The 12,262-nt window shown below is 49.2% G+C and overlaps 1 long non-coding RNA gene across 1 annotated transcript in view; it reads left to right on the forward strand.

Moving 5' to 3' along the window:
- The first annotated feature begins 8,122 nt into the window (after positions 1-8,122).
- Positions 8,123-12,262, forward strand: part of LOC132646412 (uncharacterized) — a 37,350-nt gene continuing 33,210 nt past the window's right edge. The window contains exons 1-2 of the long non-coding RNA XR_009584668.1: positions 8,123-8,398; positions 11,361-11,550. This is a non-coding gene — a long non-coding RNA (uncharacterized LOC132646412). The remainder of the gene's footprint in view (positions 8,399-11,360; positions 11,551-12,262) is intronic.

The following is a 12,262-nucleotide window of genomic DNA, read 5'->3' on the forward strand; positions in this document are numbered from 1 at the left end:
TGGTCTGGCTCACAGTTACTCACCAGTAATCATTTCCCCAGTGTTGAAAACACAATTAAACGACGAGGGGCCAGAGAGACGGCTCAGCGGGCAAAGGCATTGCCACCAACACGGACAACTTGAGTTCCATTCCAGGAACTCAATGGTTCCTGGAGAGTGGTTGGTGGAGAGTGAAGGGGAAGAACCAGCTCCCGCTAGTTATCTTCTGACCTCTGCACATGCGCCATGGCACACGCACATCAGCAAACACACATACACACCCTCACACAGACATGCACACGCACACACACCATTCATACACTCACACATCACATATACTACTCACACAAACACATGTACTCCCACCACACAGACCCACACACTCACAGCACACACACACGCTGGCTGTGCCTTGGTCCCTTAGCTGTGATGGTGTGAGGGGCACGTGGAATAGTCCCCGGCACTCCTTCCCTCGGGCGGCAAGGCAGAAAGTGGAAGGCCGCAGTGCCCTCCTGGGAAGGACAGCCGTTCATAACACGCAATCATGAAAGTAGCGAGGAAGACCCAGGGCTGCAGGTCGGCGGCCCTCACCGTCTCCAGCCGGCAAGCTGGACCGCGTGAGCGGCAGGCCCGGAGGATGGCAACAGGTTGCCAAGCGGGAAGCGGCCCCACAACAGCTGCCGGGCCTGGGTGCTACCTTTGCCGTGGCCTCCTGAGCCAACGCTCTTCCTCAGAACCGCTGATTCACCAGGAACACAGCATCAAGCTTTTACTCTTGACCCAGGGTTCTGGTAGTGCTCTTGCTCTTGGCACAATTCAGCCCCCAGAGGCTCGGGCTGGCCGGATACTGATGACATCATGCTCACTAGACCGTCAGAACAAGAAGAGACCGGCGGTTTCGAGGCTTTGGGAACGCATGCGCGCCAGAGAGGGGAAGGAGAATCTCGATGAGGAGTTAGAGGTTGGGGTGGCTCAGCGGCGAAGAATGCACACTGCTCCCACAGAGGACCCGAGTTCAGCTCCTGGAGCCCGCATCAGGTTCTCTCAGCTGCGCTTACCTCAGCCTATGTGCACGTCCACACAATTAAAAAAACGAATAAATCTTTGGGGCTAGATCACTAGTTGCCGTGGCAGAGGACCTGGTTTGGCTCCCAGCACCCACGTGGTGGCTCAGGACCATCTCTAACTCCAGTTCCTGGGGATCTGACTCCTCTCCTGGCCCCCTAACACGCTGAATGCACATGGGGCACCATGGTTCTCCTCCTGCCTGAGGCTGTCTCCCAGCAGCCCACGAAGTCAAGAGGGGCACGAGAGGAGGTGCAAGACTGGAAAGGCTGTCGGGTACTGTACGGAGATCATGCACTCCGGGAACCACTTCAGGGAGCTAGTTCAACTTTAATTCCAGAGAACAAAGGCTGTGTACCCCTTTGGGCGTGGGGGGAGGGGGGCTCCCAGGATAGGTGTATGTGATTGGTTATAACTAGGCACTTCGAGGATGCTTGATTTGCATTAACAGCACACTCCTATCATATGAAGGGAAACACTACTTAATTATCTCATAGGCACAGGGAGGGGAGAGCTAGCAGGGAGCTGTGTCAAAGGCCATATATCAAATGTGGTTAGGGGCATCTGTGTCTAGCCACACTCTCCAGAAGAAGTCAGGCAGAGAGCAGGAGGCCCTGCTGGGGAGGGGAGTCCTGCACCTTAACGCCGAGCTCAGAATGGCTATCCGGAATGGGAGGATTGCAACCTCAAACAGCAGGGCCCTTCCAACAGGGCACAGACGTGCCTGCAAGCAAAACACCCGTACAGACCAAATAGAAATACATCTTTAAGAAGAATCAGGGAGCTGCCACATCTGTACCATTTTTATGGGTTTAATAGTCTGGATCATGAGGTGACACCCCTCTGAAGTAAAAGATACATTATTGGATCTTGTTTTTAGAAGGAGCCCCAACGGAATGTGCCTGCTAGATTTTAAGAGACGGCATACTCTAAACCTGGGGCTATCACTTTGCACAAGGTCACCTGAAATCCAGTACTAAATGGGGCTGGGAACAGTAAAGGGTTCCGACATACATGCGGGCTACAGCGCAGTCATCTTTAATGTCTGGGCTGTAGGATCTGGCCATCTGTATGCACTGTCACGGAGACATCAGTGTTCAGGAGACATCGTGTGAAATTTATGGCAGTTTCCAAAGAGAAAAACACAACGCAGAGTCCTAGAGTTCTGAAGAGAGGCTATGGCGGTTGTGGAACGAAATATCTTCCTAGAGCATCCTAGCATGCCTAGCATGACTATGGGGCCTCCTAGAGACAGAGCTTGTAACCACGGGACAAGTAACCCACCAGGCAGAGCCGCTCACCACCAGCTGGCCCTTATCGGGGCTGTGGAGTGATGAGGTCACACAGCCTGCAGCAAGTCCATTGGAAGATGGAGGTCACACATCCAGGATGAAGCGCAGATCAGGATGAAGGACACAGAGACCTGCATGACGCACTTCGTCTCCCCCCATCATCACTGAGTGCAAACCGGAAGTGGATTGTTGCTGTCTTGCGCCATTCAAGGGTGACGTAGAAGGATGATGGCATTGATGTGCATTCAGACCTGCAGGCAGAGAGACGCTGTCAGGCGTGCAGTACAAAGGTCACGGTGGCCCTTAAGGCCCACAAGATTGCGCCAACAACCGAGCTGCAAAGATGGCACAGCTAGAGTAAGCGAGCGCACCGCTGCCACTGGCGAAAGGAGCCTAGAAGCACTGGCTATGGCAGCAGTGATGGAGGCGCTGCGGGGGCTGGCCGCACGGTTTGCACGCACCGAGGCAGTCCTTGCCATCTCTGTGCATGTCCTATGTGCCAGCAACAGAGGCGAACACTGAGTGCTGCCTCCAGCACCAGAAGACCAACCAGCCACCCTGATAATTTTCACAGAGAGACAGTCATTCTGGGGGTGACTTCAGCTTTATTCCACATAGGTCTCAAGACTATCTAATGATTGGTGTCGTCCTCACCAGCAGAGGAGCCCATGATACACTGCTGCCCTAGTTTGCTCTGTTCTCTCCCTGTCCGTTTTTTCTTTTTAGACAGGGCCCCTTTATTTATTCCTGGCTGTCCTAGAACTCTCTATGAAGACCTCGCTGGTCTAGAACTCACAGACATCCTCCTGCCTCTGCTGGGATTAAAGGCACGTGCCATCATGCCCACCACCTAGTCTGCATTTTGTTACTGTGATTAAAAACAACACTATCCAATGGGGCTGGAGAGATGGCTCAATAGTTAAGAGCACTGGCTGCTCTTCCAGAGGACCAGGGTTCAGTTCCCAGCACCTACACGGCAGCTCACAACTATCTGTAACTTTAGTTACAACACCCCCACAGAGACATACATACAGACAAAATACCAATGCACATAAAATAAATTAATATTTTCTTTAAAAAAAACTGGCCAAAACCAACTCCGGGAGAAAAGGGTTCATTGGGTATACATACAAGCCAATCACAGTCCATCAGGGCAGGAGCAGGGGCAGGGGCCATGGAGGACAGCTGCTGTCTGCTTGTTCTTCCATGCATGCTCAGCTTGGTCTTTTTTTGAGACAGGGTCTCACTATGGAGCTCGGGCTGGCCCAGGGCTCACTATGTAGACCAGACTCGCCTAGACATCGTGGAGATCCACTTGCTTCTGCCTCCCCTGTGCTGGGATTAGAGGCATATGCCACCCTGTCTGGCACAGCTTGCTTCTTAAAATACAACCCAGGACGCCTGCCCAGGACTGGCACTGCACATGTAGGTTGGGCCCTCCCATATCAATCATTAATCAAGGAAATGATGCACAAACTTGCCTATAGGCCAATCGGATTGGAGGCATTTTCTGAATTAAGGTTCCCTGATTCTAGAAGACTCTAGTTGGTGTAAAGTTCACTAACAAAAACCCAACTAACCAGCACAATCACATTAGACCAGCAAACCTGCAACAGAGCAAAGTTCACACAGATGTAGGGCTGAGGCCAGGACATCATATCATACAGTCCACAGAAGAGGATGAGGGGGTGGCCTGATGAAGCAGCAACCAGGAGGCCTTTTGGGGATGGTAGTGTTTGCTTTAGTCTGGGAACCAAGAGAGCAACAAGAGCAACTTGACTCAGAATCACTTTCAGCCATGCACCTGGGGAAGTGTGTGTTTCCTGCAACCCTGGGCTCTGCAAGGTTAAAAGTCCTGCTTATAAAAGAAAACCAAAACAAAACACAACCTTCCGCCAGAAACCACAGGAAAAGTCTCCTTGAGCAATAAAACATGGATGCTACTCAGGCAGTTGAGGGCTTATTAAGAGGATCACAGAACAAGCGGAGTCAGTCACTGACCTTAGAACTCACTGTAAAAGCAGGAAAGGATTATTTTGGAGAACAGTTTCGGATGTTTAGGTCTATGGTCACTAGATGTCTTAGTCACTGTTCTGTTGCAGTGAAGAGACAATGTGACCATGGCAACTATTATAAGAGAAAGCGTTTGATTGGGGGCTTGCTTACAGTTTCAGAGGCTTAGTTCATTGTCACCAAGGCAGGGGGCGTGGTGGCATGCAGGCAGGTGCTGGAGCAGTAGCTGAGAGCTACATCCGGATCCAGAAAGGCACTCTGGGCTTTTGAAAACCTCAAAGCCCACCCCCCCCCAGTGACACACTTCCTCCAATGAGGACACACCTCTCAATCCTTCTAATCCTTTCAGATAGTGCTACTCCCTCGTGGCTAAGCATTCAAATACATGGGGACCATTCTTATTCAAAGCACCACACATGGCTTCAAGTTTCTGGGTCTATGCTGAGCAGACCGTCATGGTGGAAATGGGTTAGTGGAGGGCAGAGGGGAGGAGAGATGCCCACCTCGCAGTGGCCAGGAAGCAGACAGAGTGCTAGGTCTGGGCCGGGAACAAGGTCTATCTTTCTAAGGCTTGCTCCCATGACCCACTTCTCACAGACACACCCTGGCCTCCAGAGTTCCACCACCTCCCAATAGTCTTTGAATGGCTCGGTTCACTCAGACAGTCAGAACTTCCCCAAAGTCCCACCTCGGAATGCCACTTGTACTAAGGAGCAAGCTTTCAACACATCAGCCTTCTGGGGACACTTTATGACCTAACTCTACCTGCAGAAGTGATTGATCAATAAGAGAAGAGGGTACGGCTGCCACGCCGGGGACAGGGAAGAACATGTCTGACTATCAGGTGTTTTACTCTGGTGATTCCTGATCCTCCCTCCCTCACGGTCGACAGCTGACGAACAAGTGCAGCAGCTGTGGCCTGGGCAGGATGGAGTGACCAGGGGACAGACAGACCCTCGGAGGTGAGGGCTCATCCGGGGTCACCAGGCAAGTCACCTAGCAGAAGAAAGCTGCATTGCGAGTGAGGGGACTCTAGTCTTGATAATAGGGGGAGGGAACTGCAGGTTAGCTGTAGCCCTGAGACTATCAGCAGCATCAGCGGCTGTAGTTCCCCCTCCTAACCTTCTTGACAGACGTTTCTCCTGGGAGCGAAGCCACTGAAGTCTGAAGGAGCTGCTCCCGGAACTCCCCTGGAGCGCATCTGGGCAGCACAGCAGGTGGATTGCAGAAGATCTGTGATAAGCCACATGGGCTCCAGCGGTTTCTGGGGAGTCTGGCAGCCCACAGCCAACTTGTACCATCGTCCCTCCCTCAGGCTGCTCTCGGCTCCCCAACCCCAACTATTGGTTGACTCAGAGACAGGCTAGTCAGACCCCCTGGACCTAACTCAAGGTGTCCCTGCCAACATGAGGTATACATGCAGCATTGATTGACAGCTTTATTGAGATGGCTTCACAGTCTAGTCCTGCTTTCTCTTCCCCTAACAGAGCATGACTCCTAACATTCTAGACAAATATCCTCCATCTGAGAGCTGCCTCTAAGAGCTCTACCTGCACAGCCGTGTCCCAGCAAAGGCCTGGAAGAAGGAAAATGGAAAAGCATCCTAGGAAAGGGGCAGCTGTCCTTTGCCCAGAGGCAGGAATGTCAACCTGCTCCAGAAAAACTGGAGGGACTGCAGTGATGGAGTGATGGCGATTAGAACAGAGCTGGGAAAACAGATCAGAGTGATGATAGAGGACAGAATCATGGGGAGCCTTGAGGGCCTTTGTTGGAGGTCACTTTCTACTCTGACTGGGCAAAGATAAGAAAAGATGATGGAGCTGAGAATTTGGCAGAACCAGATTGGGGAGATGGTTCAGCCGGTAAAATGCTTTCTACGTAAATGTGACGTAGCAGCACGTATCTGTAATTGCTACAGCAGGTGGGGAAGCAGAGGCAGAAGGATACCTAAAAGCCTGTGTATGTTCAGCAAAGAGCCTGTCTCAGACACAGGAGAAGGGCTGACAGCTGAAACTGCCTTCTGATCTTCATATGTGAACGGTGGCATGACTACATTCGCACAAACACATGTGTGCACACGCACAACACACAAACACACATACACAAATATCGCAGATATCATAGATCCATTCTTGCTGCCATCTTGAAAAACACCCAACACTGAAATCAGTAAAAGTGGTGCTGGGTAGAAGAACAAACATGGTCATAAAGATGGTCAGTTAGGAGTTCAGTGGTGGGCTGGAGAGATGGCTCAGAGGTTAAGAGCACTGGTTGTTCTTCCAGAGGTCCTAAGTTCAATTCCCAGCAACCACATGGTGGCTCACAACCATCTATAATAATGTGATCTGGTACCGTCTTCTGGCAAGCAGGTGTGCATAAAGATATAACATTCATATACGTAAAACAAAAATAAATCTTAAAAAAAAAAGAAGAGTTCAGTGGTCGGAGTAACACTAGACAGTGGCTCAAACCAGGGTGACGGGATGAAGATGGTAATATATATCCTGATTCTGGGTCCTTTTACAGGTCAAGTTAGCAGATTCTCTGATAGACAAAGGGTAGAATGTGGTGGGATGCTGGGAGCTGAGTGTTTTTGTTCTCAACAACTTGAAAAATGAAACGGGAGGGAATGCTGACGGCAGGACGGAAGCTGGCAATGGACACAGACTTTGATTTCGTCCAGGTGTCCATAGGTTTTTGGCTGCTGTGAACTGAACCCAGGATCTTGAGCATGCTAAGCATGTACTCTACCAGTGATCTAAATCTCTGGCTCCTGGAGGCTAATTCTTTAGATGTCTATTAAGACTTCTAAGTATGAGCTGGAGAGATGGCTCAGCAGTTGAAAGCACATACTGTTATTACTTAGGACCTGTGTTCAGTTTCCAGCACATACATGAAGTGGTCACAACTGCTCCAGAGTACCCTAAGCCTCTGCTTTCTGTGGGCACCTGCACTCACCTGCACTCACCTGCACACACACACACACACACACACACATTGAGAGACATACATACACTTAAAAATAATGATAAATCTTTATTTAAAGACTTTCAATTAAAAGATGTCAAGGAGTCAGTCAGATATGGCAGTTTGGATTTCAGGGGCTTGGGGGGGCTGGAAAGATAAATTCTAATCATTGGGAGTATGGACATTATTGAGTTTTGAGTGTAGATGAGACGCTGAAATATAGAGGGAGAAGGCAGGTGAATGCCAGGTGTATCCTCAGGAAGGTGAACAGAAGGAACAACCTAGCAAAGGGGAGAGCTGGGGTGACACCTGAGAGACATGAAAGGCACATGAAAGGCCCTAGAAGACAAGAGAATAAAGCGTGTTGAAGAGAAAAGAGGGACTGGGCGTGGTGGTGTGTGCCTACAATGCCAGCACTCAGGAAGCAGGGGCAGGCAGAGCTCTGTGAGTTCCAGGACAGCCAGGGCTGTGTGGAGACCTTATCTCAAAACAAACAAACAAACAAACAAACAAACAAACAAACAAACGGAGGAAAAAGTTCCAACTCTATTAAATTATGCCAAGGTCAGTGTTAGACATCATCGGTTTCACTAGAGTGTGAGAACCAGAGGCTAGGTGGAGAGCGCTTCAAAGAGAGTGTTGGTCATTCCTGAAGAGAAGTGGAGGGATGGTGGGGTGGCGAGGAAGTAGTTAGACAGATACAGTTTACCGAGGTCTGTCGCACAGCTGAGAAAAAACAAGGCCAGCGGAGCCCACCCAGGCCCAGTAGCTGGAAAGCTGACTGGGCGCAGATCACCCTGGTCAGTGTCTGTTTCGTGCCCGCTGCCCCGCAGCTGCACGGCTGAGAACAGAATGTTGTTCTGCAAATGCAGTTAGCAACCTGATCTGGCCATGCTCTGGCGTCTGTCTCCCAGCAACCTCTTTGTCTTCGGCTGCTCTTCGTCATTCCCAGAACCCGTGGCCCTCACATGACCCCTGTCATCAGGAAGGCTCCTTATCTCCTGCAGCAGCGCTTCTGGGTTAGAAGGTAAACGGCACGGCTCGGAGCGAGGTGGAATTCTACAAATCACAGTAATTTCAGGGTAAGAAATGAGGCCGTAGGCTTTTTTTTTTTTCCCCTGAGAGACTGAAGAAGATCTAAGGTTTTCAGACCTAAGGTTGCAGGAAAAGCGGGGAATGCGTAATAAGACAACCTGCTATAAGACTCCCTATATGATTATCTGTTTCAAAGAATCCCCCGAGGGTGCTTGCATATTTGAAAAATATAATTCATGAGCCCCATTTCCAGCTTAGCTACTGTTTCAGGGCTTCCCTGTTCTCCAGTCCAGCCCTGGCTGAGAGAATGGCTGGCCTTAGTACCCTGCCTGCCTGATATGAAAGGCTGCTGGAGAAACGAAAGCAGCAGCAGCAGCAGCAGCAGCAGCAGCAGCAGCAGCAGCCCCGAACCACAGCCTTCCACTGTCTTTTCAGCCATTCACATTTCGCTTAGTCTTCAGATCTTTTCAAAGTTACACAGAATACATTCACATAATCCATTTTTTTCTAAATTAATAAACACTGAGTGTCCTTGTAGCTTTCAGACAATGTTGATGGTTTTTGTTCTTTTTCTGTTTTGTTTTGTTTTGAAACAGAGCCTCACTAAGTAAGTCTGGTTGGCCCAGAGCTCACTATGTAGACCAGGCTAACCTCAAACTCCAAAGATCTGCCTGCCTCTGCCTCTTATAGCACTTGTGTTAAATTCTAGTTTACGGATCATTTAAATTCATTTAGTCCTTCACTTTGACATTTTTAGTTAATTTCTTAGTTTTTCACTGTAATCACATGAAGTACACATTTATATAATTGTGAAGTTACATGGGAGAGAGCACCAACATTTTTAGGGTTTCTGATGAATTATGCAAATAGGATATAAAAAAATTATTGAAGTCCTTCATCTCAGTAGCAGATGACCCCAAATTTCACTCAACAGTGTCTATGAGAAAAGAATAAGAAAGTCTCCCGTTTGCTTTCAAAGAAACATTAATTTCCAAAGCAAAGATATTACTTGAGAAAAACAAATTGAAAACAAGAGATGAGTGGGAGGAGGTTGTGTGTGGAAAGCCTGTTATTCAAGCACCCAGGAGGGAGGTTGAGGCAGGGGAGTGGTGAGTTGTAGGCCAGCTGGGTTACACAGGAGAGAGAGAGGGAGAGAAAGAGGGAAGATACTGAGCAGTGGCAGGAAGCGAGCTTAACATTTACCTGATTACTTTTGCACTGCTGGGGATGGACCCAGGGTTTCATGTACCTTAGGTAAGTGTGCTACCGTGGAGCTACACCCAGGCCTTAACATTTAGAAAAACGGGGAAGTATGTCTGTACATAAAAAGGGCTGACCGAGCTTCTGGATGCTTCTGCTTTGTCTTTGGTTCATGGCAGTAATGCCCCAGATCTCTGGTTTCCTCTATCTACATCTGTACTCTGTTGTCTGCTGGGAAAATGATGGTGCTGGAGGAGGAGTCAGATCAGAGATGGAAATCAGTCTGCCTCAGACAAGCACCTGGTGTTCTCTTAAGACCAAAAACGTAAATACTAGACAAGGATCATCAACCACGCTCCCCCCCCCCCGCCCCATTCCACACCCTGGTCTCTTAACCAAGAGGCCCCAGACCAAGCTTATTATTTCCCATGGCCCTTGCTCCCATAATTCCTATCTTCAGCTAAAGCTGTCATCGTATCACATGACAGCATGAACTGTCATCTGTCACTTCTCTTTTCACTCCCCTTTCAAAGCATCCCATTATCTGCACCCATTTCATTCTTACCCTTGTCCTCTTCTATCCATCTTGGAGCCCTGGATGAAGCTTCATTTGTCTCTTACCTGGGAGAAGGCAGTGACCTCCTGAATAGAGATCTGAAAAACTTCAGGCAGTTCCATAGATGGTTCTGCCCCCTCCCTTAAGACACTGGAGACATGTGTTAGGGCCCTATCACTGTGACAAAGAAAACCGAGCTATCTAACATAAAGAAGAAAAGTTTAAGGCTCCAGAGGCAGACAGATCTCTATGAGTTTGAGGCAAGCGTGGTTTACATAGAGAGATCCTTTCTAAAAAATTTTAAAAATTAAAAAATAGATGCCAGTCTTTAGCCATACTTTTGGTTAATTTATTTGGGTTCCTATATTCACCACCCCAATCCCTTCCAACCCTTCAACACTAGGTAGACAGGAAAGAAAAATTGAGGGGAGAGGGACCATTGATTTTTTTTTTTTTTTAGACTACCTCCTGATTAGGAGTGTTGATTTCCTTGGGGGCAAATATGATCTTCCCTCCACAAGATATCTCCAGCGAGCATTCCAGCAATTTAGCAATAGCAAAAGCAGCAGCAGGAACCAGCAGCAGTAGGGGCAAAGGCAGAGCAAGCAGCAGCCCCCACAGGCCCTCTCTGGGCTCTCGAATTTATATCTTCTCAAGAGTCCCCAGAATCCCAACCATAAACGATCTGTAGCTGTCAAATATCACACCCCTGCTAGAGCACAAATCAAATTATAGTCAGTTGCTGTGGACAATCTGAAGCAGCCTCAGATCCCACACCTGGGATTAAAACAAATTCATGTAACGTAACTGGTTTCTTAAAGAAACCAAAATTCTCACTACTTGAGCTGGTGGTAGCACACACCTTTAATCCCAGCACTCGGGAGGCAGAGGCAGGCTGATTTCTGTGAGTTCAAGGCCAGCCCGGTCTACAGAGCAAGTTCCAAGACAGCCAGGGCTACACAAAGAGACCCTGTCTCAAAACAAACAAAAGTGAAGGGTTTAATGTAGTTCAAGGTTGCAGAAGTTCCAGACCATGGCTGGACAGACTCATTGCTTTTTGCAGTTTCTTTCGCGGGGCCAGATTTTGACGGCTGGGTGCATAATGGAGCAAAACTGTTCACCTCGTGGTTGGAAGAAAGAAAGAAGAAAGGGCCTGAATCCTACAGTTCCCATCAAAGACACCATTCACCAATGACCTAAAGACCTCTCACCAGGCCCCACCTGAAAGATTTACCATTTCCCTATCTTCGCAGGAGATCCAAACCGCAGTGAGCTCCATCTGCGGCCCAGCCTTAGCCTGGTGAAGCTCTCATCCTTAAAGGTCAGTGCAAGCCTAGTTACTGCACAGTGGTGCGCACCTATAAGCCCGGCTTCTTGGCAGGTTGAAGCAGGAGGTCCACGAGTTCGAACACAGCTTGGCCTACACAGGTGACTGTGTCTCAGGTAAGCTGATAAAGTACAGTGAGGGTGTTAATCCTGTGCGGCTTTCTCCATGCAGACCCCTTCTCCTGACGTTTATGTACCAGAAACGTTTCCCTGTGTTGCTCAGGAAACCTTTATTATGAAGCAGAGCACAGTCTCGTCTGTCTCTGGGCTTCTAGGGCGAGGCATGGAGTAGGTGTTAAGTCAATAACGGATTAAGTGAAAAGAGAACCCTTGTCCAATGTCTTCTGTATTATCCCAAGCAAAGATTTGCATACCTAGTACAAACATTGCCACACCGACCGGGCTGCTCTCCCTTTCTCCTCCATTCAGCCTGTCATCTGTTGACATGTCACTGCAAATTACTTTTGTTGGGGGGGGGGGGTGGTATCATCTCTAGTTAACTTACACATATCCCTGGGAAGGATTAAACCTGCGAAAATAATAGCATCACTCTGAGCACTCCTAGCTGTCAGCAGCTTTCCAAAGAACTGTCTCTAAGAGACCCCACCCCACCCCACCCCACCCCAAGGAGAAGCTGCAACTGGGCTTCAGGGGAGCTGAGAGGAAGGAGGTTCAGAGCAGGGGTGAGGGCCAGTTCTTGGTGACAGCCACGGAAGAGGGAGGTACCAGGCAGCCTGTGAAAGTGCAGGCTAAGATGGGGGTAGCAGTGGGGGTCTACCACAACATCAAACTCCCCCTACTTCACAGTTTGGTCAAATGCTTTCCCTGG

The sequence above is a fragment of the Meriones unguiculatus genome, chromosome 11 (assembly GCF_030254825.1).
Source record: "Meriones unguiculatus strain TT.TT164.6M chromosome 11, Bangor_MerUng_6.1, whole genome shotgun sequence".
In the NCBI taxonomy this organism is placed as follows: domain Eukaryota; kingdom Metazoa; phylum Chordata; class Mammalia; order Rodentia; family Muridae; genus Meriones; species Meriones unguiculatus.